General features: G+C 40.9%; 1 protein-coding gene across 1 annotated transcript in view; it reads left to right on the top strand.

Annotated features, from left to right (window-relative positions):
- The first annotated feature begins 243 nt into the window (after positions 1-243).
- PTPN3 (protein tyrosine phosphatase non-receptor type 3) overlaps positions 244-24,802 on the top strand; it is a 122,353-nt gene continuing 97,794 nt past the window's right edge. Inside the window, exon 1 of the mRNA XM_084306877.1 lies at positions 244-376. The gene's annotated coding sequence lies outside the window, so the exon portion shown is untranslated. The remainder of the gene's footprint in view (positions 377-24,802) is intronic.

Genomic DNA, 24,802 nt, shown 5'->3' with positions numbered 1-24,802 from the left:
CACTCCCCTCAGACATTTATACACATGGATGAGGTCTCCCTGGGTGGCTAAACGGGCAGCACAGAGCCAGCAGATGGCAACGAGCCCCTGGAAGTCTCCCCCAGCCCCTTCCCCACAGGCTCAGCACCCAGCACCCAGCACCCAGCAGCGGCTCCCCGCTCCCGCTAGGCGGCGGCAGCGGGCGGGCGGCCGCCCCGGCCCCTCCGGGCCCCTCCGGGCCCCGCTCCGCCCCGCTCCGCCCCGCTCCGGAGCCGGTGGTGGCGGCGGTGGCGGTGGCGGCGGTGGAGGCTCGGTGCCGGGCTCTGGGCACCTGCTCGCCTGGCCTCGGGGGCTTCACCGGCGGCCTTCCGAGCCCCCTCAGCGAGCCGGGCGGCAGGTACCGGGCGGGGCGGGCGGCAGGCGGGCTGCGGGGAGGGCTGGCTGGCTGGCGCCGCCGGGGCGCCTCCGGTAGGGCAGGGCAGGGCAAGGCAGGGCAGGGCAAAGCGGGCGCTGTCCCCTCCTGCCTGCGTCGGGCTTCCCCGGCCCCTCCGAAGGCCGGCAGGGGCTCGGCGGCAGCTCCCGGAGCTGCCCTGCCCTGCCCGGGGGTCGGCAGCGGGGAGCCCCTGCCCGCGGCGTGCTGCGGGTGCAGGGCTCGGGAGCTGGCTGTGCTGCTCCTCGCCCTGCAAAGCGGCCGCTTTTGTGTTGTTTTTTCCTCTTTCTTTCTTTATATTTTTTTTTTTTTTCTGTGTGCCCTAACACCCGTGCGACGGGGAGCGGGACGAAGCGGTGGCTTCGGTGGCGCTGAGCGCGGGGAGCGCTGCTCGGGCAGGCGGGCACGGCTTGGTGCGGACAGGTATGGGGGAAGTACCGGGTCTGTGTGCTCCTGCGGAGAAAAGTTGCTTGCGAGTAACTTAATCCCTTCACGGAGGGTCACTGAGCCTCTGCACCAGCTCGGAAGCAGAGCTGCACTTGGGAAAAAAAAAAAAAATAATAATGATATAATCGGCACCGATCTGTAGAGGCAGCAAATTATCCTTATTACCTGGGTGGTTTTGATCCTAAAGGGAACCGTTAGAGGAAAGGTTGGCTTAATCGCCGCGTCTGGAAAAACTCGCTACCGAAACACAAATACTGAATTTTTCATGGTGCTGACATCCTCCGGCGCTGCCGTGTGGCTAAAGGGCTTGATGGGCAGGTGACAAGCACTGAGTGCGTCTCTTGCTTTTTAGTTCATAAAAAGAAAACTCGGTGCTCTGAGTATTTCTAAACACGCTTAACGGGAGCTCAACTGAAGAAACAAGGGGCTTGGATAAGATTAATTTTGTTTCATAAAGCGCTGGGATATTGCTGGCAACAATTTCCTGGGGAAATTCTTAACGCTTGTCGTCTCTCCCTGTGATACGACTCGCGTTTATTACATGTCCATTGCCACCTATAGATAGTCACGTATAGATACTCATTCTGAGACTGGGTTCATGGTTTCAGAATTGAAATTTTGGGTAGTATCACAGTGACACGTTCTACTTTACAGTAATTACTCTTTGCCCCTACAATGCTTCTAGTGCAAATTAAGACTGGCATAAGACTACAGTTATTTGTAATTTTCCAGCATATCCAGGAAGCTTCTTATATTATCGGTGTGCTTTATTGGTGTGTCAGTAACGATGCTGACTGCTAAAGACGATAACCAGAGAGCTAGTGTGGTGGTAACATCACCTTGCATGTGTTCGTTACTTGCCACGTGGTAAATCTTGCTTTCATCCACTCCAGTGATCTGAAACAGCAGCTAATTTCTGAAGATCTCGGGTGGTTTTTCTTAATAATCAATATTGTGGGAGAAACAGTTGTTGGTACCTTTCAAAGCCATGACCTACTTTCTGTATTGATGGGTAAATAGCTTTGCACAGGCACTAAAGGAGTAACCTTACATAGGCACGACGCTGCAAGGGTTGTGTACAGAAGCCGTGAATGTTAAATACTGCAGGGTGGACCAAATGCAGGTACAGTGAGCAGCTCTTCTGTCATTCTGCATGTTCACAAATGATGTTTGCTATGCTGGCATAGACACATAGGACTATTTATTCATTACATATCGAGCAGTTAAAAGGAAACGGAACATTAATGGGTGAGGAGGACCCAATATATGCAGTTATCAGCCTTACTATTTGAAGTGCTTGCTGTGAGTTTTGTAGGAAACTTGCAGCATGCTTTCTGGAATGAAGAAAACTCTGCGAGCTTCACAGGTGAGAACTGGGCAAGAGCATATGGTCATCTACTGAAAAGTTTGCACTAAAGTGGAGCAGTAAGAGAGTACAACGTCCAGTTACCTGCATAGAACTACATCTGCTGGTGTGCTTGCTGTAATTTATTTTAATTCCTCAGTGTGCTAGTTGTTCTGTAGTAGGGGTTCCTCTTTATACTGCTGCAGACAGGCTGCCAGCAGATACATGTATGTTTCGCTCCACTGTGTTAAGTGCATCAGGTCAGCTGATAAAAGGGGCTTTGACACAACAGTGATGAGCACTAGAGCATCCAGCTTGCAGATGTCTAACTTGTGAGAAAAATCTGCAGCTCTGGAGTGCTGGCCAGTGATGGGTGCATGGGCTGCTTTGGGCTAGAGCATGGAACATTTCTCATTTGAGTAGGAAGCCACCTGAATTAATCGACAGATAATTCAGAACTGGGGCTGTGTCTTAAGCCCACAGGAAAGGCAGGGCTTAGGCAGCCTAATCCAGGCTGGGTGGAAGTGTCAGCATCAGCCAGAAACACCGCCTTCAGTTTTGTTTTGGATTTGGATGCTTTTCATTAGCTGTGGTGTTTCCTCTTATCAAGGCCTAAAAAAATCAGAAGGTGTGTACAGTCTTACCTCATGAGAAGTGGGAATTAATGAGAGGTAGGTTAATGTTTTCTGTTGAGGTGTTTGCTGAGGGGAAGGAGCAGGCGCAGAGGCATTGGAGTGGAGTAACAGATGTGCTGCAAGTTTCATCCTGACTTATCTTGAGATAATTTAATCTCCCCATACCCTAAGATACTGTTGGCTTCATATCAGCGTGTACTGAACCTTACAGGGAGTTCTTACTTCTATTATTAGCGTTGTAATATGAAACTCAGTCATGTGTCCTGTATAGGACTTTGTATTCCATTTCTTTCTTCCCTCCTTTCATATCCTTGCACACAAAGTATTTCACAAAACTATAGGAAATCAGATAGTAGATGAAACATCCTCCGATAGCTCGCTTTATGAAGCTTTCTGGTTTTAATTTTACTTTCTCCCTGTTGGCAAACTGCATTCAAAATCTTGGAAGAGTCATCTCCATGAGGAAAATGGGGGTGCTTCTTGACCTAATTCAGTGGCTTGAGCTGTGCTGAAGCCTGGTCACGCACATATGCTAGTTTTTATGGTTTAGATTTCTGAACATTGCAAATGAGTAATAGAAACAAGGGGTTCCTGTCTGCTGGACCAGGGAGATTGAAGAGAAAGTTACAACCTTTACTTAGCATTGTTGAGGCCACGCCTGGAGTAAGTGGAGTAAGGAATGAGTGTCCAGTTCTGGGCCCCCAGTACAACAGAGACATGGACACGTTGGAGAGAGGGCCACAAGACGTAGGGCCACAGAGCTGTTGAAGTCCTGGAGCACCTCTCCTATGAGGAAAGGCCGAGAGAGCCGAGACCATTTAGCCCGTGAAAGAGGAGGTTTGGAGGAAATCTCCTCAATGTCTATAAACACCTGAAGAGAGGGTGCAAGGAAGGTGGAGCTGTGCTATTTTCAGTGGTGCCCACCCTCAGGACAAGAGGCAATGGGCACAAACTGGGATGCAGGAGGTTCCCTCTGAACATGAGGAAGTACTTTGCTGTGCAGGTGTCGGAGCACCGGTGCAGGTTACCAGTGAGGTTGTGGAATCTCCTCCTTGGAGATGTTCAGAAGCCACCTGGATGTGGTCCTGGTCAACTGGCTTTAGGTGTCCCTGCCTGAGGAAGGGCATTGGGCCAGATGTCTCCAGAGGTCCCTGCCGACCTCAGCCATTCTGCGATTCTCTGTGATGCTGCAAGCCCTCAGTGCACTGCTGAGCTTCTGTTCATCCTGTGTGTGTCCCACATGCTTTTGGCTTGCAAGTTTAAGAAGTCTTAAGCAAAATCTGAGTTCTGGGCATATATTTGGAATGCAAGTTCTCCATTTAGCACTCCTCAGTGAGACATGAGGTATTTTTAAAGTGTTCCAGGAAAAAGTTGGAAAAGAGGTGGATAGTATCTGCACTGTTCACCGTTCTGACAGTTCGTCAAGCTTTCGGTAACATGTGTCCATAGTTTTAGGACATTCTTCTGGTTTTGCATGGCCTTGCTATCTCGTGTCTTCATGCTTCGTGTCTGGTAGCAACACCTTCATTTTATCAAATACAGTCCTGTAAGAGTCCTCACCTCTGGTTTAAGAGGAGACCATGGCAACAATGAGGAGTGTGGTGGATCTCTGCAGTCTGTAGACCCCTAGTCTGAAGCCAGCACGTTATCCTGTCCTGTTTGAAATGAAGATCAGTAGGAGTGGGCTGATCAGGTAATTCCTGTGACTAGGTTCCCCCTGTTCACATTCTTCAAATCTCTCTTCTATAGGAAGATTAAAGAACAATAGACAGGTAATGGAGTTTTATAGGTGACAAGAAACAACAAAACTTGTATGTGGTGCAGATATATGTTAATCTCCCATGTTGGCTATAATTTAATCATTTCCCTCTCTTGGTAAATTTGGGTTTCATACAGGTACTTACGGTAGCATAGTTTAAAGAGAGTGTCCCAGGCTGTGAAGTATGACTAAAAGCCCTGCTGAGGAAGCTTTTGCAGAACCTAGAATTTGGAGGAGCTCTTCAAGCTAAATGGTTATCAACAGTTTTCTGGTAGAAGGAATTCGGGACAGTGTGAAAAGTGCTGCTTTGCCAAAAGCGTGACAGATATTATTCTTTAAATCAAAGAGTAGAAATACAGCCAAAGTAGTATGTCATAGGTCTGCTTGTGTGGATCGATTAAGTATGTTTCAAGGGGTAATGTAGTTTACTGTTGACACAGCCACCTACTTTCTATCATCTTTATCAACAATCAGCTTTTATCATCATAATTTAACTCGGTGGTCTGTGCATTATGAAGCTGGATAGATAATCATTCTTAATCAATACTGTTTGGCATTAAGATAGCAAGCCCAGCTCTCTCAGCCTTTCCTCAGAAGGATCTTGTTAATTCATGTCTGTACATGTGTTATCAAAGTGGGCAGAAAGCTTTACAAGAGCTTTGAAGGTTTTTCATGGAAGTGAAAACAAAATCAGTATGTTAAGTTTTCTGCAAGACAAAACTGGATATATGGAAAGTGATTCTAAGTCTCCTTTGCTCTTGTGTTTTGGTGTGATATGAAACAATGTACTCTTCCTCTGAGTTCACAAACTTTCAAATGAGCTAAAAAGCTTTATTTCTGAAATGGTTAAGTGGACAAATATTTAAGTGTTACATTGTTGTTTTTTGTTTTCTGAAAGACAAGTGATAAAATTGGTGTAAAATGATAAAATACTTTAACCTTTGTAGCTGGTAAATGCAGTTCTAATGTTTTGGTAGCAGCTTTTGTTTTAGTGACTCTGCCAGAAGCTAGCAGTAGCTAGTAGTACTAACCAAGGCTGGATGCCTCAATGGTGTTACAAATATCAAACAAAACATGCCATGTGCACAAAGCAGAGCTACTTTTTTGTTTGTTTGTTTATTATTATCAAGGAACAAAAACCTCCTTTTTAAATCTCTTACTTGTTATTTGCACCAGGAGATTTCTTTTTAACCTAAACAAGACTTTTGTAAAATAGCTTTGGAAAAAGAGCAGTTATAGGTAACTGAAATCCAACAGCAAAGTATTTCAGTGTGAAGTTGCACGGTGCCTTGTTTGTGCTTCGAAGTATCAGAGGGGTTACGATTTGCCCTCTCCCTCCGCCCCCAGGCAAGGTCTCAGCCCTGCGCGTGGTTCTGTGGAAAGCAAGCGGGTCGTAACACCCACGTGCGATGAGTAACCACGGCTGTTCCCCTGGCAAGCTATGGGATGCAGTTACACTCTGTGGAATGACGTATTTTATGAATCAAAGCTGGGAGTGTGAGCTGTGACTTGCATGTGCGTGGGGTTTTGTACTGTAGCAGTTGTGCTGTTTTGCCTGCAGTTGTGAATATGGATCCTGTCCTTCGATCCTGGTCATCTCCCAGGGCTTAGCCCTCATTGTTTGGAAGTCTGTTCTCTAGAGTTTGCTTTTAAATTTATTTTTTATTTTTATTTTTTTCAGTTCAATATTTTTTATCCCACATTTTGGATGAATATGTGGTTGGCTTCTATTTTAACCTCTGCATTAGTATAAAATGTTTTCCCTCTTTTATTTTATTTTATTTTACATTTTTGCATTTTATAGTTGGAAAGATCTGCACCTCTTGGACTCATATAGTGCAAGTAGGGGTACAACTTTTGAAGGCAAACCTAGATGTGTACCTGAAGTTAAGCACTTGCAAGGATTTTTTTTAATTTCTTTTATTTTTTTTTTGATTGCTGGAATTGCATGAGTGCTGTAGTGGTTTGTGTGGAAGAACATATCTTCGTGCATGTGTTGCTAACGTTCTAAATAGCACATTCAAAATCTCCCCTCTGTCGATAAAGCAGGTTGTACTTTGGTCAAGTTGAAGATCAGCTAGCACATGCTAAAGTACAGCTTTCCTTATCACCACGTTATTATTTCCGAATGTGTTAGTCCATATTTGCTTTAGGAAAGAAAGGAGTCTTTGCAGCAACCTAGTGAGCACAAGTCGTCTTGGTTGGCTTTCATATTCTTGTTTATAGGATGGGGTGGTTTCTAGTTTTTACCTATAATTCTAGCTGTATGTGCACTAGGAAAGCTTTATCACAGCACCTCTGACACACGTTAAAATCTTTCCATGTTAAAACATTCTGGCTTATGGATTAACTTGATAGTTATGGTATGGGTAAACTTTTATTGTCTCCCTTGGTTCTTATTTGTGGGTCTAGAGGGTCAATGGATTTTGCTAATTATCAGGAGATCCTTGGGCTTTCAGGAGATCAAGTTCTGAAACTCTGATAGCTTGCTCTTTCACATGGGAGTCTCTAGACTACTGTTGTTTGATTGTATGATTTCCACCCTTGGTTATTATTAACTCAGTATTAAATCTAGATTATTTATTTTTTTCCATCAAGTGATGTGATGATTAGAACTGTCCTTCTGTTAATGTGTGCAATGTGTTAAGCCCTGCTGGAATTTCACCTGTTTTACACATTGCCGCCTTTAACTACGGATTTCTCAGATGTGTGGTTAAAAAAAAAATAATAGTGCCACAGACTCTGCTTGGTGGAAACTTATTGATCAACTGCAGTTTAAGTAGAGCATAAGTCACTTTCGGAATGATCTTGTACGTCATTCAGGATATGTTTGAAAAGAGGTCATGGCTATGTGGAATCCTTTTATAGAATGACCCTATTTTATTAAGGAGCACAAACTTTTTTTTTCCCTTCAAAATGTTTCTGTAAATATAATCTGTTGATTGTATAATGATAATGTTTGATTAACATTTGAAAACATTTGAATAACATTTGAAAAACATTGCTAAGAATTCACTGATGTGTGTTTGACCATCTAGTTTAGAACCTAAACTCTTTTTTCATGGTAGAACAATACAGCTGAGGCTGATCACAGAGGTAGGCATGTTTTTCTTAAGCTTAGTGTTTTTATGTCAAATATAGGATGTCTGTGTAGTTGGCTTCTATTTCTACATCTGTATAAATAGTATTTATTACAGTTTATAATAATGGGAGCAGCTGTATGATGGAGGGAAAAAAAAAAATCAATACTTTCCATCTTAGACCAAAAGCGGTAAGTGATTTGATGTCACTGATGAAATTCAGATTTGTTAACACTGGGCAAGTATTTATCTGTGAAAATGCATGTGATACGTATACCATGTATATTAAATTAACAGAGACTTTTAATAGGACTGGACATAAGGGTATTTTCTTTAAATTTGGAGCCCAAGTAAAATATTTTCTTTTGCTGTTCTTGCATTGTTTTGTTGTTGTTATGATTTATTTATTTATTTTTTTTTTAAGAAAAACAACTTAGCTACGGATACTTCTTGCTTTTAGATTTGTTTGACTTCAGTAACGCAGTTGTTCTTTGAAGTAGTTGCCAGAAATTTTCATAAGCTGAGAGTGAGCCAGTGGGACCGTGCCAGTCCGGGTGCACTACTGATGTGGCAAGAGACCAAAAATCCACGACAGATTTCAGAGGTCGGCAGTGATACTTGTGTAGTTGTCTTAATTGCAGCTTCCTGTTCACTACCTTTGGTGGATTTTAAGTTTATTCTTCAACTTCGGTGGCATCTTTCCTATTCATATTGAGAATGCACACCTGGAAAAAAGATACCTATCTGAAGGAAGCTGGCGGTTTGGCACCTGAGAACTGATAGGGCTCCAGGATTATAGGGAACACGGTCAGGTTTTTTTAGTAAGTAGGAAGCGATATAATAGTGTTGAATAATGGAACATGTTAACGCACAGCCTTCTGATGTCGTGTGCCTTCACAAAGTGGAGCAAGGGCCTCGCTCCAAATGTATTGATCGCAGGCTACTTTTATTAACGGTGGGTGCTTTTATGGAACATTATTATACAATAACACACACAGAGCTATTCACAAACGTGTGTTTGCATTCTGCATAGGACCTTTGCTTTGTAGTGAGCTATCTATGCCCTCAATGCAAGGATGGCTGTGTGTTGTGAAATTATCCTTCTGATACCAGCTTCGCCTGTTGTATCAAGCATATAGTGCTTTGAATGCTTTTTTCTCCCCATCTCCTTAGAGATTTAGTTCTCTGTCAATACGCTCTGTAATGTGAAAGTGAAGGTACACACGTAATTTCTATTTCCCTGAGTAAAGGTGAGAGAATTGTTTTTCTTTCCTAGCCAGGTTTTAGAGTGAGTGTTCTGAAAAGTTTGTCATCTCTTTCCGAGGATTTCTTGTTTTGTTACCTGAGCATAGAGCAAAAGTGCTGGAAGCAGTGTTATGGGTTCTCACGGTGTCCTGACCACTGAAACAGATTTCTGCCTCTCTTATTGGGGCAGTTGGTGTGCTTTTTCTTTTATTAATTGTAAAATTCTTGCATATTGACGTGATAGAAATACTAAACTCTGTTTTATAATGTGAAATTCAAGTTATTTATTATCAGTATGAACAGAACACAATTACCAAGTTGTTTGAAACATGGCAAACTGATAAATTCTGTTTATGAAGTGTTAATTTCTATTCAGTTGAATATATTGGCTTCAGGTCTTCTGTTAGCAGCAGTATGCTTAGTTTTACAGTAGAAGTGTCACCTGTTTAGGAAAGGAGTATGGTTTGGTATACGTGACATTGGAGCAGTCTAAGGTTTTGTGGTAATGCAATGGAACATGAAGCTAGATATATTCAGAACAGAACAAGTAAAAAAGGCAGCTTGTCACTAGAGTAAGTTACTGTTACTTATATTGAATTCTTGATTCTGAATTCATAAACAATACAAATAATAATAATAAAAAATCCTGTTGGAGGAAAACAATTGCTGAGTAGGAAACATAGGAAATGAATCTTACTCATATTGCGTTACTTATTTTTTTTTAGATTATGAATGAAGAATCCTGACTCCTTTGTAAAAGTAATTTTGATGGATAAAATCCATCATCATCTGCTGGGATTAATGAATGAATTGAGGGCTTAATAAATGAGCCTTGAGAATCTAATAAAGTCCAGTCTAAAGTTAGCTTCATCATCAGCTATTCTGAAGAAGGAGAGGTTTTGTTACTGCTATCAGTTACAAACTCTGTTACTTGTTAACTAGTGCGTGCTCTGGTGTTTGACTTGCTTAGAATAGTGTCATGTTTTATGCTAGGGTCATCTGAGTGTTTTTGTTTTCCTAATTACCAAGGACATCTTAACCAGCAAAAGAAAGCTTGTTTAAAATTTCTCTTTTGGGTGTTGAAGAAAGCAGTCAAAGACAGATATAAACGGTGTTAATCTGGTGTGGAAAAGAGAAGTTTGTGTGTTTCTTGGAGCCTACCAAGTGCCCAATGTTACAGCTTTTAACACCTCCGTTACCAAAGGCAAAATATCTCTTTTGTGTCCCTTGTCTTTCCCTTCCAACATTTGCAAGCAGAAAACGTTAACTTAAACACCATATTTGGTTTCATTTAATTTCTTCATTTATCCAAACTTGCTTCTAAACCCAAGCCAACGTGCATGTCCTAAAGACTCTATGCACAAGCAATCACTGGCCAACTAACTTTGCAACCGCATGGTCTGCGGCCAGAGGCAGGGCTGAAATGCTATCACAGGAAATAAAAAAGCTGGTTTTACTGGATTGCTCAGACAATGGCTGCAAGGCAGCCCAGCAGGTAAGGTCGGATGGCATGATGAGCCTACTTTTATTGGTGTCTTCCTTTCTGTCCGCTGAGGTCCCTTTGGGCAGTTGATGTCCAGAGAGTAAGCGAGGTGAAAGCTTCAGTTTCTTTAGTACTTTTAATTTTTTGTGTGCTGTCAGGTGACCCCAAACAGTGTTGGATCAAATGAATTTTCAGCTCCTGAATCTATTTGCTTATCTGAAGAATATGCTGGTGGTTCATCCCTACTCTCTTCATCTGTGGGTCTGTTGGTTAGTTTCAATGTTTTATTTAAAACAAACAAACAACAACAACAACAAAAAAGTAGATTCCTAAAGATATTAAGTTATATGAAACTATATATATATTAGGCTATATGAAAAACTGGCATATAGAAGAGATTGTCGGGTTAGTGCCTGCCTAAGAGAAGGGCTGCACTGTGGGACTCGGCAGGTTTATATACAGTTGTGCCACATGATAACAAGGGAGCAGGTGCTTGACTTGGTTTCAACCACTACTTCTGTTTCATCTCTTTGCATCCTTTAACTAAAGGCTGGGCAAGAAAAGAGAAGGGCCTGGCTGCTGAAATGTATGTGGGACTTGAGGACTGGGGCCAGAAGAGAGGAAGAATTCAGGTTTGGAAGCATGGCAGCCTAGGATAGTAAGAAAAAAAAAAAAAAAGAATGCAATGGTTCCCATTGCATTCAGATGCATGTCTGTTCAGGAGCTATCATGCTATCATCTACGTTCTGTCATGTTGTGCTAGCTTGGCTTGTGAAGATGGGCTGCTTTTGTCTTTCCTTTTTTTGTTCTCTTTTTAGAAGTGAATACCTGTTAGCTTGTTCCAGCTGTTAGAAAAGGTTAAAAACAAGCCTTGTAGGTCATGGCTTCCATAGTATAGCATTTGTAGGTTATACCTCTTGTGTATGCCATGAGGTGCATTTGTGATTCTGCTTACTTTGGAACTTTCCCTATATACATATGAAATAAGACATTTATGCAATGTGTGCATTGTAAACTGTAGTTACTTGGAGTAAGCATTCTGTAGACATTATCTTCTAATACCTTTCTCTGCGAGCCGTGTTGCTAATGTTAAGGACGTGATGCTTGTCCAGTTTTGGGTAATTCCTACAGTATCGAGGTTTCACAGTCCTTTCTTCAAACTTAGCCTATGCTATCAGATAATATGATATCTTAGGGTAGTGTGTTGAAACTTAAGGGTGAAATTCTTAGTGAACTGAACTATTTATTGCCTGGATATAAGAAGGAAAAAAAATCTTTGCCTTGAACCATTAAATGGTGGTACAAGTTGCCTGCACAAGTGGTAGAGTCTCTCTTGTGGAAATATTCAAGATTTGACTTGGTGGGTCTTTGGAAAACTTAAAGTCCTGCTTTCAAGAACCCTTGGACCAGATGGTCTCTGGAGATCCCTTCCAAACTAGACTGTTTTGTAGTCTAGGTGACGTATAGTCATGTTTCTTCTAACATATTGGTGGCAGCTTAATACTATGAAAATAACATCAATCTTATTAATAGCACACATTTTGTTCTGCTGAAAATAAACGGGGGAAAGAAATTAATCCACCAGCACAAATCTTTACAGCTACTCAATGCTACTTTTAAGGGAGCTGACATTATTTTTCTGCATTAGAGAAGCAGCTACAATACTGATACTCTGTTGTTCTGATTTATATGAGATCAGAGTCCAAAATGAGGGAAGAGCTCTCAGGCTGCCTCTCAGAGGATTTTGCCTGATAGATAACATGCTATTAAAGCAATGTTTAAAAATGCTTACTTCAAATATAATCCGAAAACATTGATTAGTCCTACCAAAAGCTCATTGTTTTTGCTTTGATATTGGCTTTATGTAAATGGAGAAAACCTGAATGAAGAGGATTTTATGGCAGAACGTATATTTGTTACAGAACAAACTGAGCATGTTAGGACAGAGTTATGAATGGTGGGAAAATGTATACTTTTAAGACATTTTGAGGTAAACAGATCCTTTTTATGTGTGTTTGGCTTTTCAACCTACTGTTTTCAAAACGCCTGGTGTTAGTGGTTTGCCTTCCTGCAGCAAGGCATTTTGGTCTTGCCCCAGCAGCTCATTGCAGAAATCATTCAAGAGTCCAAGTACACTTCTGACTTTCCCTGTAACAGTGTGCTGGTTGGGCTTGCAGATTTTGCCAAGGAGATTCTGCTCCGGAAATACTCCTAAGATCTGTGTTAGCCTGGTGATGTCTTTGTATATAATAAATGAAATGTGTGTAGTACAGCAGAAAACGTGAACATTTAGACTGGGCTTTCAGAACGGAACTTCGTTGTCTCTTACTGGAGGTAACAAGTCTTGTAGGCTGCTTTATGGGAAAATATACTCTAGTATTCAATAATCTTATGTGCTCTTCTGTCACATACTTGCATGTGGAAATAAATGTAGGGACTGCTCGGCTTGGTTATGATTTGGATTGAGCTTGAATAGCAACTTTTGGGCACTGCTTGGAATGCTTAACTTTACAACCAACATCTAGTGCGTATAAATGGGTATACTTTATAAGCCTGTTTAATAATGACTCCTCCTCCCTTACTCCTGAGTTTCATTTTTGCTCTTGGGCACAGGTTTTTCAGTTTTTCAGTGTTTTTTTTTTTGAGGGCAAACCATGGCAGTTGTCCCAGCTGGTAAAAAAGCATCTCAGTAGGGAAATAACTACAAGGTCAGCATTCCTCAGATGTGAAAGCCTTCTATTTTTTATCTCCTATGTTGTTGCTGTTGACTTTTTTTTTCTTGTTTGAGATCTTTCTCCTCCTTTGCATCTGGATCAGCCATACCTATTTACCTTTTTCCTGGCTCCTAACCACTTTAGGACCTGTTATTTAATTTGGGAGTGAGGTGTTTCCATTGTGTTTGCTTGTGAGACGAGGTGTTCAATAGAGATGTTTCCTCTTTCCTGACTTGTTAGCATAATTGCAGCCACCGCAGTCTGTGTTGGAGCAGACAGCACTGCTTCGGGCGCTGGCATGCTGTCACCTTTCTGCATTGATAGCCGGATTTATAATTAACGACTGTTTGCACAACTACAAATAGAATAATTTAGCTGACAGCTTCCCGTGGCAAGGAAGAAAGGAAAAAAAGATCCTCAAACGGGCTAACCCCAAAATAAAGAAATTGCCTGCTATTGCCAAGTCCTTTTTCCACAGGCAGGGAACGTGTGGGATTTGTTTCGGGCTCGTCCTTGGCAATAAGAAGCTGGCTTCCTCAGTGAGCACACATCCCGGTGTTCAGTGGTATGGGGTATCCAGATCCCCCACAGCATCCCTCATTTATACCTTTGGTGTTAAAGCTGATCTTTTGGGGAAGCTGGCAACATGAGGAGGTTGGTGGTGCTGGAAGTAAAAGGGTGCTTGCAGAGGTTTGCTTTGCCCAAGCAGTTATCAGAGGAAAGAGCCCAGCTGCAAGTGACCTTTTCCCAAACTTCAGAACAGGTGTTTTGCCAAGAAAAATAGGCACTTCTCTATTTTCATTGCTCTTGAATAATTGTCACCTTCAGGTGAGGTATTAGTTGACTGTAATATAACAAAGTTTTTGTTTTTTTTTTAATCTTCCTGCCATTTTCTTTAGTTTAGCTTTCAGTTTTATTCCAAAAGATACAAAACTTGTTTGGTTGTAAGCATTTGGAACCCTTTATTTACTGTGTTTGTTATAGGAGGTATATTTTGATACCAACTTCCTCAGACGTGGTAACAGTAGCATTGAAGAAGAGGAATCTGGAATAAACTTAACAGTGTGTGGCTGGGCTTGTGAGTTAACCTCATAAAGGTGCCACAGCCTCAACAAATTCCGCTGTTTTGATACCCTTTTCTTTGCCTTCCAAACACTTGTCTATTGTTATTAAACTAATGCCCTTTCTGTCAGGAGCAAGTTGCAATGTGACTTCTGATTGAAACCTGCTCAAGTAAGAGAGCACATTTTTTTTTCTTTCTTACAAGCTCAGTAGGTAAGTTTGTAAGCTTTCTTGCTTACAGGCAAGTAGTGTAATATTTACACAGTATTGTCTTGTGAAAGTAATTAGTATGGTGTAAGGTGATAGTTGTGATTATGCCCCTGGATGGAGCTACCATCTCTGCTCTTCTGAGCTTTCCATTTCCTTCTCTTTCTGCGGATGTTAACAGGGTAGACTTGGGGAATCAGTCTCAAGTGTTAGAAGTGAATGCTGACGAAATATCTCATACTTCAGCAGGTCAAACCTTTGTCTGTTTGGAAAACAATAAGCTACAATCTTTTTTTAAGTGTAGTAGCGTGTTTGGCACAGAAGGTAGTGCCCATGTCTGGTCACTGTGAGTCAGCTGTATGTACACTATGTATTTGAGTAATGTTGTAGAAAAAAGATGACAAATTGAGCCGTAAGAGTGCCAAATAATTGAACGAGATGCATCCAAGCCCTTACCAAGCTGCAGATAATACTGTTTGACTAAGACTCAAAGGCAGTGCTGTCGAGGAAACAAATTCAGGCTCAGCATGAACTCATACTGTTGAATGTTTCTGAAGGGAAGCCCACAGAAAATGTCTAAACTTCAAAGGATACTTAAAAAACAAAACAACAAAACTGTTGGCATTTCACAGTAAGTGGTCTGTGTCCAAAAAAAAAACCCAAAACATACTTTTTTTCTAGTGTTGTTACTAAGAATTTGTGTAAATGAAAACATCACCCATCCTAAATCCTTTTTTTTTTTTTTTTTTTTTTTTTTTTTTCCTGGCTGTGTTAATCTAGCTCATTAGGAACAAACTTTCTTCATTGTGTTAAAGATGCAAGGTAATTCCTTTCCACTGTCTTACCTAATTTCTTCCTTTTCCAATCTCTACCTTATTTTCATACTTCTGTTGCTGTTCACTTTGTTCCCTTACGCTTTTATTCATCCTGTACTTTATTTCATGCCTGGTCTCTGTTTCTGACAAACCTCAAGGTTTTGAACTTTATTTTAGCTGGCGTTGTGCCGTGAAGTTCCCCCAGACCTCCCTTTCATATTCCTGATGTGCTTCTTTGCAGGTGTTGGACAGGCAGCCAGCCTGTGACCACATTCAGTCCCCAACAAAACTGTTTTACCACTTATTCTACTTATTTACACTTATTCTATCTAGTCTTTCACATGGCATTTATCTTTAAAGGATTCCTGTTCTTAACATGGGATCATAAGCTACTGCATGAGCTTACCCTGGTTGAAGGTTAGCCACCTTACATATCAATTTCAGTGAAATTTGGGCTAGATTTGACAGTTAATCCCTATTACTTGCTAAGGCTGACTATTTTTTCTAGTTTTTGCAAGGGACAAAGTTCTTTAGGTGAAATTTCTAGGGTTTATTAATAGTAGGAAAGTGTGTATGGCCTGGGCCAGAGTTTGTACTTTGGTTCCAAAGATCAGATGCGGGTTGAGTGCATTCATCATGTGTAAATATTGATGGCACATTCAGAAAGTTCTTGTGGGCAAGCAGATCACTTACATGGTCGTGACAAGGTACATTTTGCACTAGGAAAGCAATTAAGGTTAAATAAACAAAGCTGAGTATTTTTATAGAGGTGTAATCTAGGGTAGACAGTCTGGAAATAGGGGTCGTTAACTCTGTTACTGATCTTAGCATAAGCTTAAATATTAGGAACCTGCATAAGGGTTTAGCTAACAGCTTTTAAAATAAAGTAGCTAATCTACTTTACTCGGTTATTGGGGCAAAATGAGCTTGACAGCATTGTTTGAAGAATTGATTTCAAATTAACTTCTCCTTTAAAGCTCTCATGCCAAGCAGCCCTTTTCAGAGAAATGGGCTTTGCCATCGATTTGCCACAGCAATTGCGTTTGGTTGCTTGACTAGAATCAGAAGGAGTATTGTGTTTTCAAGCGGTTCTCGTGTTCATGCCTTTCCTTTAAAACGTGCTTCTGGTGTATTGCAGGGTTGTAAAGAAACACTGATGAGAGCATTGGTAATTCTGGACTTGGGTGCTGTTTCTCAGCCCAGCCATGCTGTGGTTGTAGCCCTGACCTGCTAAGGTGCTGCAGTGAACTCCCTCTTCGTCTCTCCCAGCCCGTTTCATACCACGTTTTGAGGAATTTGCCTATTGCCAGGCATTACTTACCATCACTGCCATGCAAAAGTGCCTAATGGTGGGACAACCACCAGAGAGAGATTGATCTCAGCCCCGTGTAAGCAAGCTCTCCCTTTTTGCTCCTGTTTCAGCATAAAGCAGCAAAGTTGGCCTGGTGTCTGCATTCCTCTGTAATCAGTTGCCACAGCATGCTAAGGTTGCTTTGAGGGAAGCAGATAAATATTCTACCTGCCAGCCAGGGATATAAAAGCCGAAATAGGAAGGACTGGGGAATATAAGATCTACTTGGCAAAATCTGGTGTTCGTGTGCGTGTGTTTGGAAATGCCTGGCATCGTCTCATGTGTTAACTGATTTGGAAGCTGAAGTTGGAGGCTAGTTTGTTTGTTTTTTAAACTCTGGAAAAATAGCAGCAGTTGATATGTAGTGGATAATATGGACGTGTTCTAAAATAAGGAGGTGATTTAATTCTGTAAATTAAACGAGCCTTGCTGTGCATGGCAGCCTTAAGAAGCTCCTAAAGACGAGGTTCAGGAGACGTGCAGTACTTCAGATAGCAACAAGAAGCTTCCTTACAAATGCTCCATGGTTGGGTAGCTGTGCCGAAAATGAACAAGGACAACAAAAACCCAAAATGGGCTTGAATTTCTTGTGAATGCACTGGATGTCAGTGTGATAGCCGACTACAAACAAGCCTGAAGTAATGGAGCACTCCACTAGGGAGCAAGCAGATCCTCACCGAGAGCTCTCTGCAGCCATGCTCTGCCTCGCCCGGACTCCAGCCAGCAGCACCACGTGTGCAGAGCTTGCACAGCTCAGAGAAGTCAGCCTGTGGGTCTGGTAACCTCACAGCAGAAGGTTGCACACATGATAGCTTTACAGAAAGGCGCTCAAGACCCCAGGGTCTGTTCCCTGCCCTGTCCTCTCAGGTGCTACCTGGGCAGAGCTGCTCAGTGGCCCAGCCAGCCCCTGCGGCTAGGCTGCACCAAGTGCTGACCAAGGGGCTGCCATTTGACTGTTTGGTCCTACTTAAATTCATTTCTTCAAAGGAACAACTTGGCTGAAAAACCACTGCTTTTCCATGCATGGTAGAGGGAAGTCACAGGCGTGTCTATTTTAGCGTAATATTTTTCAGAGTGTTTTCCTCATGGCACAGCATGCTGTGGTCACTTGGTGCCTGTTAGTCTTGTAGGGTGATGAAAAAGTTACCTAACAGGGACGTAAAGATGTAAATGTTTAGATTTCCTTGGTCTAAAGCATACACTGTTTAAATGCTGCTGGAAAAGCGGAAAGCACAGATTGTTTGCAAGCAAGAACATGTCCAGTCATTTGTTTACTCTAATTTCTTCTTCACCGTGTGTAGGAATTGCTTTCTTTTTAAAATGTGGACAGGCTAACATGTGCCTGGGTCGGACAGATTGCTGGCTATTTTGGGTGGCAGTGTTGGCCCTTGTTTTGTTTGCCTGTCCTCCTCCTGGAGGAAGGGGACTGCAGCAGCTGTGTGCAATCAGTGCCACTGCAGGTCCTGGCAAACACTTCGATCCTCGTAGGCGATAATGAACTGATGCGATCCTGGGTGCTTTGAAGTCTTTGCAACAAACACCCCCACGCAGTCCTCCCCCCAGGACCCCAAAGTGTGCTTTGGTAAGTGTACAATACAGATTTGTCAGCTGATCGTAAACAGGGATGAAGATGAGAAGACAAAGCAGGAGCAGGAGCAGAAAACCGATCTTCCATGACGATTGTTTACAAAGTGCAGATGTTCTTACGCTGCCTTTTCTAATTCTCAGTTTGTTTTTTCTTCCTGAAGACTTACAAAACATCATGGCTGTAAACTTTCTGGAGAAGTTGTTCTCCCCCGCCCCTTCAAGTAAGCTTCAAACATGAACACCTTCGGTTTTGCAGATCTGAATATATAAAACTTATGTTCAGAGTATCAGGAGGTGTTTTAATTTCCTCGTGCTTCCGGCTCTGAGTTACAAGACTTCTGCAATGCATTTTCAAGCTCTTTCCTCTAGTTTGTGACATAGGACTTTGTGTAATTCCCTCAAATAAATAAAATACCTTTGTGAGACTTCAGAATCTTCTGAACTCCTGCTGCTTTGAACAGCCCTGCGGGATAAATCGAGCACAGCTTTAGTGTCTTAAAGAAAGTTATTCCAGTACTTACAGATCTAAGTCAGGTTGGCAGTTTTAAGTTCCCTCCGTAACATAACCTTTTAATTTTGTTTGCACTTGTGTCCTTCCTTCTTTTTAAAAGAAGAATTGCTGTGGTTAGGTTATTCTCCTATCCCTTTTTTTTTTTTTTTTTTTTCCCAGTAGTACTCTGTGCTTTGCTCTAGATCCATTTGGGGACCGTTTGTGGCTGTAAGCTTTACAGCATAGGAAGTCTTCTGTCATGCTTGAGGGAATGTATTTTAAAAGCTTGTGGCAGAACACATTATAAAACACTTGAAGCATGAGTTTACAGAAAGCAGTTCCATGAGGTTTGAAACTCTAAGGTCGACAGGAAAAGTCTGGATGAAGGAAGATAACTCATAATAATTCTAAGGAGAGTTGTGTGTTCATTAACACAGTTTACAAGACAGTATTTTTTTCTGAAGTCTGGGCATTTCTCTAACAGGAGTGCTTTCTTGCAAAAAAAATAAGGACAGAGTTTTATTGCTGCCAATGGGGAACCTTTTTCTTCCCAAGTTTGTATGGAATACGGTCCCATTTTGTGTTCAGAAGCAGATTGACTAATGACCATCAGTGGAGAATCCTGGATAGCGGTGCAGAACTGGAATTTAGGTTTGTCTGGGTATCAAGAGTACTGCTCAAAATCTAGCACATAATTTAAAATTACTTAACCTGTTTGAGTTCATCAGCTTAGTACCAACTGCAGCAGCAAACTTTTGTCATCTGTCTTGGTGGCTGCAGCTTGCCTACTTCTGAGGTTTGTGAAAAGAATGAAAGTGTTTTAGCTAACTGTTTGGCTGGGCAGTATTATAAATCTTTAAGTAATGAAGGGCATCAGTGCAATTTTGTTTTTTTACAAATTATGGGGCCTTTTGATGTTGGGTGTTTGTAGGACATTAAAAATGCAGTGATATTTGTGGTCTTTTTTTTATGAAGCTTGTGAAGGCATCGCTGCTAGTGGCTTTCTTTATTTTATGTCTGTATACTTCAAATGAACCTCAGGCAGCTGGAGATCTCACCATTTTCAAGCTTTCCACAGCTTTATGACTATACCTGTAGATGAGAGAGATCATCATTGAAAACAAGGGATTATTCTAAGGTGGGAACTTCACCAGAGCTGGTGTTGCATCCTGCTACGCATTGATATTCTGAGTCTGCTCCTCCTGCTCCTTATTTTCTGTTTGCTTTTCATCCCGCTCGTCAAGTGACAGGAGAGCTCATACAGAATTACGAAGCAATGTGTTTGATCCTGAAGCATGCCCACTCAAGAAAGAAACCTCAGCCACCTGTAAACTCAGGCAATCTCTCAGGTGCTGTAGCAATGTATGGCGGAACTTCACAGCCCGCTGCTCTTCTCTTCAGGGTTAGCTTTGTGTGGCATCAGTAACCCTCCCTGTTGTGATGAAGGCTTTTGTTCTCCTCTTCCCCCCCAGCTTTCCAGGGGCTGTCATGTCACCGCTGCTGTCAGAATTCATTAGCAGATTTCAGCTGTGTTCAGTTCTTTGTCGTGCTGTGGCAGTTAATGGTGCTGTAGCAACAAGCCCTTAACTTTCTCCACAAGCCAGTTAACTACAGCATGCTTCTTTTTTTTTCTTTTCTTTTTTTTTTTTTTTTTTTTTGGTTGAAAAGTATGCTTTTGGCAATTACAGGACAGTCGTGATCCATGTTCAATTTGAAGAGAAGTGACCTGTTTACAAAGTGTCTGTAGTGACAACATCAGATATAAAACTTGGACACTTGAATGTACTCTTCTATCGTTTTTGTCTACAACCTTGCTTTTTTCTGCCTTTTATATATATATATTATATTATATATATAATTTATATATATATATAATATATATAATTTATATATATAAATACATAATATATATATAATAAATAATAAATATATATAAATATATAATATATATAAATATCTAATATATATATTATATAGAGAGAGCTTAAATTAGTTTAAATTTTTTTCTGTGAACAAAGATGATGAAAAGTACAATAACATCAGTTTTGATGAGTATAATGAAATGCTTGGAGACTTCATTATGCGTTATCTGTAGTTTTGACATGAAAATGTAATGTGTTTTTCAGAGGGAACAATTGTAGAAAGAAGTCCTTTACTGGACTGGTTGATCTATAGAAAAAATATTTCGGACATGCAGTTGTGATGAGAGGAAATTCTGATTTTGGAAAGCTGTAATTTTTTTATTTATTTAAAATACCTGTAGGAATCAACATAGTAAGAGGTATGACCTGCAAGCCATATATATATGTGTGTGTGTGTATACACATACTACACATACATATATATATATATACATACATGTTATCTATTAGTTATTAACCATCATGCTGCAGAACTACTACCAAAGGAAACACAGTGTTTGAATGTAGATCAGCAGTTTTGTAACTGATGGATAATTACGTTGAACTCTTGTCCTCTGTCACAAAACAGCATGTCTTACATAGTAAATGTGTGGAGTTAATTGTTTTCTGATGACTGTAGTTGGCAATAAAATTGACATGGTGATTCTCATTTGTCATACTGTACTTTCATGAAATACAGTTTATTGCCCACTAACGTAATATGAGGGCTTTTTAAATTTTCTTTTGTTGTTTTAATTAACTTGATACCTGAGTTTTCAGAATATTTTAGTAGCTTTTCTTTGTAAAGTTAAATGATGAGTGCTTACTACTCTGGTTTTGAAGATTTGAGGACATGCATTATTTATTATAAGCTAATGGCATTATTTGGTTACCTGAATAGTGTAGGTGTGGGTACAGCTTTGTATTTGATATTACAGGTTTAACAAAAATTTGCCTTCATATAATTTAGTCCACCCTGAGCTATTTCTGAGAAGTGCTGATAGTTGGGCACTGCAGTGCTCAACTTCTGTTTAGACTCAGCTTTCTCCTTCTAGTCTTCAGTGTTGTTAATGTGAGACCATACTGAGCTAAGAAAAGTAAACTTTGACTTTTGATCTGCAGTTTCTAATTGACTTCATTCAGCATGGTTTGTAGACAAAAAAAGGCATTATTTAGGAAATAAGTGAGTGACAGATCTTGCCTTTGCCCGTGAGCCACTTTTCTTTTGAGCTGTGGTTGTGTTTCAAGTCGAAGCAGACTATAGAGGAAGCCATACAGTTCCTGAATTTCTCCAGTGCCCGTGGTGCAGGAAATGGAGCAACAGCCATTACTGCAGCGAGCATGCTGTTTTAAGGGGTTATTTTAAAGGTGAGTTTTTATAAAGAAACAAGGCGGATACTGTATAGATCTAGTACATGAGCAATAAAAACTACTGGAAATCTGAGAACGTTACAAATGTTTGCCGTTCTCGCCCGTATTTTATAGTACTTGAGGTAGTGTAGGGAGAAGGTCTCTGCAATTACTTCAATTGCTTTTTCCTCCTGTTTGTTTTTGTTCTCTGACTCATTCTGCATATAGTAGATGGTATCACCGGACTACTGCTAATCCGGTATCTCAGGTCTGACTGTAATGCTCCGCGCTGTGTAAGATGACACACTGGGTGCTGCAATGACTGAGCTGCATGGTTTATTTCTATGGATGTTGAGTGGCATTGGTGAGGTTGGTATGACCAGATTCACAGACCTGAAGTTTGAAGTGTCATTCATACAATCCACTTTGATCCTTTTTACAAAGCGTTTGCCTCAGAAGTTGAATTAAATGACACTTAAGAACCTGAGTACCAAAATCGATGGTCAGTATTAGTTTTCCACCAGTAAGCTCTTCTAGAATTTAGTTACCTTCAGGTTATCTGATTTCAAGATGAAGCTTTCAGATAAGCAGCCTTGCTGTTGAACATGTTGCAGAGGCTGTGATAATTCTTCCCCATGTTCCCCCATGTAAAGACCTTCCAACAAGTTTTCAACCACCTCACAGTCTCCTCTCTGACTAAGTGGATGTGTTGAGCTCTACAGCCTTCATATCGATACAAGTCATCTATCTCTTCCTACAAATACATTTCCCTCTTCTAGGCACTTGCTCTAAGTCGTAGCTTGCATTATTTCCAGACCCTATGTTGTAGCAAACAATACTAAAGCTCATGTTCTGGAGTTGTATCTTTTTTTTTTTTTTTTTCTTCCCCCCCTCCCCCCCCCCAAATAATGTCTATTAATCTATAATAGCAACCTGTCCTGCTTTATTGCCAGCTAGTCTTTGTCCTCTTAACAGCAAGGACTGTTGGTATGCCTGAAGCTAGCAGCGTGTTTTAAGGCTTTGCAGGCAAGAATCTGTAGGTGACAAGTAATGCAAATCTTTTGGGTAGAGGAGAAGAGGAAGAAGGTTCTCAGAAAAGTTTTAACAGAGTCTTTTTCTCTAAAACCGGTCTTGGTCTATACTTGACATGAATATTCCTTTTTTAAGGGTAATTCACTTATTAAGTGTTGTTCTTCTGTCATGGTAAGTGCAGCTGTGCTTTCTGTAACTTACCCAATATTAATGTATAATCAGTCTGAAGAGAGCAAAGCCCTTTTTTGTTACAGCTACTCAGTATTTTCAGAGCCTTGAGTGTCTTCAAGTCCCTCTCTGCTGTCCTTCCAGACCAGGGGTGTGAATTCAGGCTTCCTGGCTTAGTGTGCTGTGTAGGTATTTGCAGCTTCTCACAGTGCTTGTATTACCTTCAGTATGTTTTTTGGCTTAGTGGGGTCTTAGGGACATGTCAGTCAAGATAGAGTGCAATGCCGGAATTGAAACTCATGACTGTTTCCTCTCCCACCCACCTCCTCTGATTCATCTTTGACATTCGTGTACAGTCGTGCTGATTCTGGACTTCAGCTTAGCTGGACTCTCGAAAAGACTCCGCAATGTGAGTTTACCTGAGATAGGTTATAGTGGAAAGCTTAAATGAAGTGTGGGGAAGATTTGCAAAGCACTTCATAAATCTCAATTTTATGCACTAATTAAGCACAGAACCTCTTGAAGTGGTGCAGGGATTTTAAAAATTTATTCATCTGTATGTATAAATCCTCTTCTTAGAGGACTGCTGGTAGGTCCCTGATTTCTAGACATAGGAGCAATCCAGTTTGTCTACTTATGGGCCTATAAAATGAAGTTAAGTTCCAGTTCTGAGGAGTTGCCATAGGAAAGAATATTCAAAATTACGTGTGGTTTGTTTTTTGTTTTAAAATCAAGGCTTTTTTTCCCCTTATAACTGTCTATATTGTAACTAAATGATTTTAAGTGTATTCTAAATAAGCAAATAAAGATACAATCATATGATAACAGAGTGACTGAAACCTTGTTCCTGCAATTTTTGGAAGCTTTCTTAGAACACTCTGCTATACCTGTTAGCTATTTGTGACAGGCAGATCATTTTGCTGTGCTGGAATGCATCACAGATGTTACCCGCTAGAAGTAAATAGGAGAAAGCTGAATCTTTTAATCTTCTATGTTAATTTTAAATTCAATTTGGAGGTGAAAGGCTTCTATTATAATGATGTTGCTGTGAGTCTGAGGAATGATGGTTGGAAAACTTGCAGCTACTGCTTTGGAGATGGAGGTATTAACCTCTATTCTTGTTCTAAGTAAAAAGATGCTGCAGCAACAGGTGGCCTATGCTTTGTATCTCAATTTGAAAGTATTTTTACGCCATAAGCTGTAATGCTTCTTCATCTAAAGCTTTTGTGCTTCTGTATTTTGTTTGTTCTGTATTTATAGTTTAATTGCCTTTTTTTTTTTTTTTTTTTCTAAGAGATGCAAAGTTTTACTACCTGATATTTCTGGCTTCCAAGATGATTTTCTGTGTATTGTATGATCAATATGTCAGGCACATTTTGTGGGAAGTAACTACAGATGAGGAGTGAATGCTAACCTGCACTTCACCTTCAAAGTGAAGCTTATCTTTTACTTTGGTTGTGACTTTAGCTATGCCTCTTGATTTGTAAGGAAATTTGCAAATACCATGTTGCGGTTAAACACCTCATGAGATTTTCCTGTGCAACATCAGAGTTGAATTTCATGTTAATGGTGAGACATCAGGTTTCATATTGGCAGCGTAGAAAAGAGGAAGAGTTTTCTCTGCAGAAGGTGAAAACAGAAGCTTGTTTTCATAGGTGTTGAGTTAAACTTCAGTCTTCTGCTCAGAAAAGCTGGCTGGATAACCCTCATTAGGATGCATTG

This window comes from Netta rufina (assembly GCF_964035555.1).
Source record: "Netta rufina genome assembly, chromosome: 2".
NCBI classification, from domain to species: Eukaryota; Metazoa; Chordata; class Aves; order Anseriformes; family Anatidae; genus Netta; species Netta rufina.
Note: the sequence above shows the minus strand (reverse complement) of the source record. Positions and strands in the feature narration are given on the sequence as shown.